Consider the following 6,527-nt stretch of genomic DNA (forward strand, 5'->3'; position numbering starts at 1 on the left):
AAAAAAAAAAAAAAAAAAAAAACCATCAAAAATTTGGTAAAGGACACGAACAGACACTTCTCAAAAGAAGACTTTTATGTAGCCAATAAACATGAAAAAAGCTCAACATCACTGATCATTAGAGAAATGCAAATGAAAACCACAATGAGATACCATCTCATGCCACTCAGAATGGCAATTACTAAAAAGTCAGGAAATAACAGATGCTGGTGAAGCTGTGGAAAAATAGGAAAGCTTTTACACTGTTGGTAGGAATGTAAATTAGTTAAACCATTGTGGAAGACAGTGTGGCAACTCATCAAGGATCTAGAACCAGAAATACCATTTGACCCAGCAATCCCATTGCTGAGTACATACCCAAAGGAATATAAATCATTCTATTACAAAAATACATGCACATGTATGCTTATTGCAGCACTGTTTACAGTAGCAAAGACACGAAACCAACCCAAATGCCCATCAATGATAGACTGGATTAAAAAAAATTGTGCTAATAGCTAGGTGACGAGTTGATAGGTGCAGCAAACCACCATGGCACACATATACCTATGGAACAAATCTGCACGTTCTGCACATGTATCCCAGAACTTAAAGCAAAATTTAAAAAAAAAAGAGAAGAAATAAAGAAAGGAAGTTGGTCAAAATCAGGTGAAAATACAACCAAGGAATTTAAGAGAGCAGGATATGGCTGTGTATAATTGAGGGAAAGAGGAGATTAATAATGATTAAGGAAATCCCAATACAAAATTTACACATCTGGTATAAATAACAATAAATTATTTTACACTGAAATTCCATTCTGCTTGCATATATTTTTTTAGGCAGCCTAAAAAAACAGAATTCTGTCATGAATTCTAGAGAGGCTGAAAAATTGTCTCACCTCATTTCTAAGTCCTATTTATATTCAGTCAGGAAATGGTGGCTTGTAGAAATACCTGACAGAGGAGCAGCATCTAGAGTGAAGTGCAGAATACACGTGTTGATGGTTAACTGATTCTGGCACCTGGCACATTCATTTCCTGGCTCTCAGAATTCCAGAGCACACTCCCATATGAAGGTAATCTGCTAAACGTAAGTAAAATATACATCTTTGCTGATTCTGGAAGCTGACACTTTCCCCTTTCCTCCCTGCTTCTCCGTATCACATTTTTCACTCCCATATCACATTAGTTTCCTTCCTCTTCCTCTAGAAATCGGCACTGTGCTCTCTTCTTCACTCATCATTAGCCTGCACTGCCTCTTCACACAGCTGTTTTCAGTTCTCTTGTGGGTTTTATCCATCACTTTCCCATTAAGAGTACAAAATCACAAATGAAAGAAGTTCAGTGAAAGTTCTAGGTTTTTCAGAAGCTCTTTTATAAAATACTCTCCTTCCTTTCTTATGATGAATATTTCTGAAAAAGAGGCAATGTCCCTGTTACAATGACATAACAGTAACTTAGCAAAAAAGGAAATAAAAGGCAGGTTCCATTTACTTGGAGACTGTTAAACATTTACAGGGAAAGAGAGCCACCAACTGGTCAAAATGCACCAAGACAGCAGCCAAGTCTGTGGAGAGCACGCTGTTAATGAGAAGTAGGCCTTGCAGGAGATGTATCTTCATAGCTAAAGAGAGGCTCTTCCCAAGAAAAGAACTGACCCCGGTACTGGAATTAGGCCATTTCCCTAACTTTTGCGTCTTAGAGAGAAAAAATACTCCCAGCTTCAGGCAGGACCTGTCCTCTTGGGCCAATGGACAGCTATGGGGAACGAAAAAGGGTCAGGATGAGTCCCTTTCCTCCACACTGTGCAGCCTCCCCGGGACCTCCTAACTTATCCCTTCCTCTATGTATTGTGCAACACTAGGAATTAGAATAGCCTGCCAATCTGGGTGTAGATTTCAAGGGTATTTGACTTTTGGTCTCTCTATCAAGGTTGTGGAACTTTTCATAGATGATATCCTGAAATATATTTTCCAAGTTGTTTGCTTTCTCCCTGTCTCTCTTAAGGATGCAAGCGATTCCTAGATTTGGCCTCTTTATACAGTCCCCTGTTTCTTGGAGGTTTTGTTCATTGCTCTTCATTTATTTTCTTTAGTTTTGTCTGACTGTCTTATTTCAGAGAGCCAGCCTTCAAGACCTGAGATTCTTTCCTCAGCTTGGTCTATTCTGCTGTTAATACTTGTGATTGCATTGTGAAACTCTTGTAATGTGTTTTTCACATCTATTAGGTCCATTAGGTTGTTTTTCATACTAGCTGTTTTGTCTGTCGGCTCCTGTATCCTTTGATTGTGATTCTTAGTTTCCTTGATTTAGGTTTTACTGTTTTCAGGAATCTCAATGAAATTCCTTTCTATCCATATTCTGAGTTATATTTCTGTCATTGTAGCTAACTTATTTTGGTTAAGAACCCTTGTTGGAGAACTAGTGTGATTATTTGGAGGACGTAAGAAACTCCGTCCATTTGAGTTACTGTAGTTCTTGCATTGGTTCTTTCTCATCTCTGCATATGGGAGTGTAGCTTGAGTTCAATCAATAAATGGACTTCTTTTCTGGATGTTTTCACAGGGCTGTAGCTTTGTGCAGGGTCTTTATTTGTAGTTGACTTGTCTTTGGTTTAATGAGGGTATGTTAGTGAGATTTTTTAGTGTTGAAGCTTTGGGCATGATCTAGTAGGTGACTCTTAGGTGTGGTGGTCAGTTGTCAGGCTCTTGCTCAGTCATGTGGCTCCCCTATATTTCCTCATGGTTGCAGCCGTGCTCCTGCTCAATGCTATGAAATTGTGGGCTCCTCTCCCACTTGAGTGTTGACTGTCGCTTGTATCTTGGCACTCCCAGGCTGCCCACAACAGCTCTGGTATTATGTCAGGGTTAATGTTTACTCCCCAACTTGGAGGCATCGAAGGAAGGGACCTTAGTAGTAGTTGTAACTGAGAGTCTTTTGCTTGTCTCCTGGGGGCTCCACCCCAGAGATGCAGGCCAGCAGTCACTCAGTGCAATCTGCCTGGAATGGGGGTGTCTGTGCTGTGGGCCCAAGCCAGTGGTTCCCTGACTGGTGACGTCAGGGGTGGGTGGTTGACCAATGGGAGACAGACTGGCCTCCTCTCTTGGGTTGACTGCAGCTTGTTGGAGGTATGGATAAGGCACTTGGGGTCTTTGATGCGTCATTAGTCCCAAGGTAGCTGGGGTGGCACCACTGCAGAGGCAACGGTAGACAGGCTTCCTTTTGCCCCTGGTTTCTCCACCTCCAAGAAATGTGAAGCCATGTTAATGAGAGTGTATAGCCAGAGGGGTGAGGTGGCTGCACTGCTGGTGTAAGCTTGGGGTTTCACTTTTTGGGAAACAAAAGGTGAAAATCTCACCAGGAGCAGAGACTTTTCTCCTCCCGATATGGTAACTGCAGCGTGCTGTAAGTTCAGGTGACTGTGGTGTGCTGTAAGCTTATAAACAAAGAGCTTCGGGCTCTTTGTTTTTTCCCCAGACTCAAGGCAGCAGGGATAAAACTGCTGCTGTGGCAGTGGCAGAGGTAGGATGGCTCTGGGAGCCTCTCCCCAGGGAAACTCCAGGCAACTACCAGTGGATATGCTCAGCCGTGGGTGGGGTGACTGTTCTGCAGACACGGGCTGGGGGCCCTGCCTCCTGAAGAATAGGATGGGGATTCCCAGGGAAGAGGGGCTGAATTCCTCTTTCTATGGTGGCTATGGTGTGCTGGAGGTGCCAGTGTAGTGACTAGGCCATTTGTTCCTTCCCCAGCCAGGGGGCTGCTGGGGCTGTCCCACTGCAATGGTATTGGTGGATGGGTTGAGGGTTGACTCTGGTATTTTTTCCTTGGAGAAATGCTGGACTGCCTGATTGAGGTGATGAGGCAGGGGAAGGGTGCCTGTACTAGAGTCTCTGGTCAGCTGGCCCTGGCCAATGAGGAGAGGTGACAACCAGGAACTGCATGGAGAACAGTCTGGCCACTCTTCTGTGAGGTAGTAGCTCTGTGCTGGGGATCTGAACCACCCCCTGTTCCCTGCAGACTCTCCAGAGCCTGGAGACAGCAATGGCAAGAGCTGTGAGAGAGCAAAGATGACAACTCACCCTTCTCACTGGGAGCTCTGTTCCAGGGAGTTGCAGAGCTGCTATTGGCTCGATAGCCCCAGCTGGTGGCTGCAGACCCAGGCCTGGCAGACACACCCAGTGAGGAGATATGGGATCAGGGATCCACAGAACAAACAGTCTGGCCAGTTTTCCATAGGGCTGCTGCAATATGCTGGAGTCTACTCCAGACCATAGTCACCTTGCATTTTTCAGTACCTGAAGGTATCAACAGTGAAGGCTATGAAACAGTGAAGATGGGGGCCTGCCCTTCCCTCTGGGAGCTCTGTTCCAGAGAGGTGAAACCTGTTGCCTGCTGCAACATACCTGCAGGAGGTGACTGGAGACCCCAGCTGGGATATCCCGCCCACTGAGGAAAAACAGCATCAAGGACTCAGCTGAAAAAACAGTCTGGCCACCTTTTGGTAGAGCAGCTGTGCTGTGCTGGGGGTCTGCTACCACTCCCAGCACAGAAGAATGGCATTTGCAAGAATAGCTAAGGCAGTTAAACAGCAACAATGGCGACCTACCCCTCCCTTTGGGAGCACCATCCCAGGGACATTCGAAATTGCTGTCCGCCTGAAAACACTGGTGGAGGTGAGTGGAGACCCCACTGTGGAGATTCCACCCAATGAAAAGGAACAGGATTTGTGATCCACGTGAATAAGCAGTCTGACTGCTTCTCTGTAGAGCTGCTGGGCTGTGCTGGGTGGCTGCTCCAGTCCTTAGCTGCCTTGGATTCCCTACAACCCAAAGGCTTCAATAGCTAAGGCTGTGAGACAGCAAAGACGGCAGCCCACACCCTGCCGCTGGGAGCACCATGTCAGGGAGGTGTGAGGCTGCTACCAGTGGCTGGCTGGATTCCCAAGCCAGTGGGTCTTACCCTGAGACAGGCCATGGAAGGGGGGACTGCCACTTGTCACTGCTCAGCCCCTGGATGAAACCCCTTTCCTAGGGGTATGTAAAGGGGTCTAGCCTCCTGCTTGGCTGGAGTTATAGCTTCTTTTGTGGGAGGCCTGGGTAGCTAAGACTCCAGGGTCCCCATGCATGCCTGAGCGGCTGCTCTGCTGAAACACCAAGTAGCCCTGCATGTCAGACTGAAGGCTGTGGTAGAGTGGGTTCACTAGGAGATCTCCTGATCTGAGGATTGCAAAGATCTGTGGAGGAAGCATGGGTCCTCAGGGCTGCTCACTTACTCACCACTTCCCTGGGTGGGAGAGGCTCCCCTGGCTCTGTGTCACTCCTGGGTAGGCAGTCATCCTGTCTTGCTTTGCTCTGTTCTCCATGGGTCAAGTTGTTTTCTTGAGTCTGAAAGTGTGTACCTGGATGTTTCAGTTGAAGGTGCTGTATTTACTTGCCTCTTCCATTTCTCTCCATGAGAGTGGCACATGCTAGCAGCTTCTGGGTGGCCATCTTGGCCAACGCTGAAAACTTTTTGTTTCCCACTATAAGTCATACATAAAAAGAATGCCTTCAGAGAACCTGGAGTCCAATGTTCATCCAGACTCGAGCTCAGCCAGGCCAGCAGCACCCTCGTTTCCCAAAGGTTCTCCTGCTTCTTCTACTGGTGGCCCTGGTGCTTTGCAGCTGTGGCCCTGTTGGATCTCTGAGCTGTGATCTGCCTCACAACCATGGCCTACTTAGCAGGAACACCTTGGAACTTCTGGGCCAAATGTGGAGAATCTCCGTTTTCTTGTGTCTCAAGAAGAGAAGAGACTTCAGGTTCCTCCTGGAGTTGTGGATGGCAACCAGTTGCAGAAGGCCCAGGCTGTGTCTGTCCTCCATGAGATGCTGCAGCAGATCTTGAGCCTCTTCCCCACAGAGCACTCCTCTGCTGCCTGGAACATGACCCTCCTGGACCAGCTCCACACTGGATTTCCTCAGCAGCTAGAAAGCCTGGAGTCTTGCTTAGGGCAGGCAACAGAAGAGGAAGAATCTGTGGGCGTGACTGGGGCCCTACACTGGCCTTGAGGAGGTACTTCCAGGGAATCCAGGGAATCTACCTGAAAGAGAAGAAATATAGTGACTGTGCTTGGGAGGTTGTCAGAGTGGAATCATGAAATCCTTCTCTTCATCAACAAACTTGCAAGGACTGAGAAGTAAGGATGAAGACCTGGGGTCATCCTGAAATAATTCTCATTGATTAATCCGCCATATCACACTTGCACATGTGTCTTTGGTCATTTCAACAGACTCTTATTTCTGCCTTTGTCACAGAATTTATTGAATTAAATTCAGCAAAGACATTGTTAACAATATTTAGCAAGTATATGTTAAATACATTCAACTCTGGCTTTTGGTTCCTCAGACATGACTGCCCTAATGTCATTTATTGACTTACTTATTTCCACTCTTTCTGCATCTGTTTCATTTATAGTATTTAGAAATTTTACATATAATAACATGTTAATCTTTAATTTGTGTTAAATTAAATCTTTAATTTGTATTAAAATTTACAAATATATTTATC

General features: G+C 45.9%; 1 pseudogene; it reads left to right on the forward strand.

The window, feature by feature from the left end:
* Positions 1–5,549: 5,549 nt before the first annotated feature.
* LOC108538556 (interferon omega-1-like) lies at positions 5,550–6,185 on the forward strand (annotated as a pseudogene).
* The last annotated feature ends 342 nt before the right edge of the window (positions 6,186–6,527 follow it).

Source organism: Rhinopithecus bieti, unplaced genomic scaffold, assembly GCF_001698545.2.
Source record: "Rhinopithecus bieti isolate Rb0 unplaced genomic scaffold, ASM169854v2 scaffold_15368, whole genome shotgun sequence".
NCBI classification, from domain to species: Eukaryota; Metazoa; Chordata; class Mammalia; order Primates; family Cercopithecidae; genus Rhinopithecus; species Rhinopithecus bieti.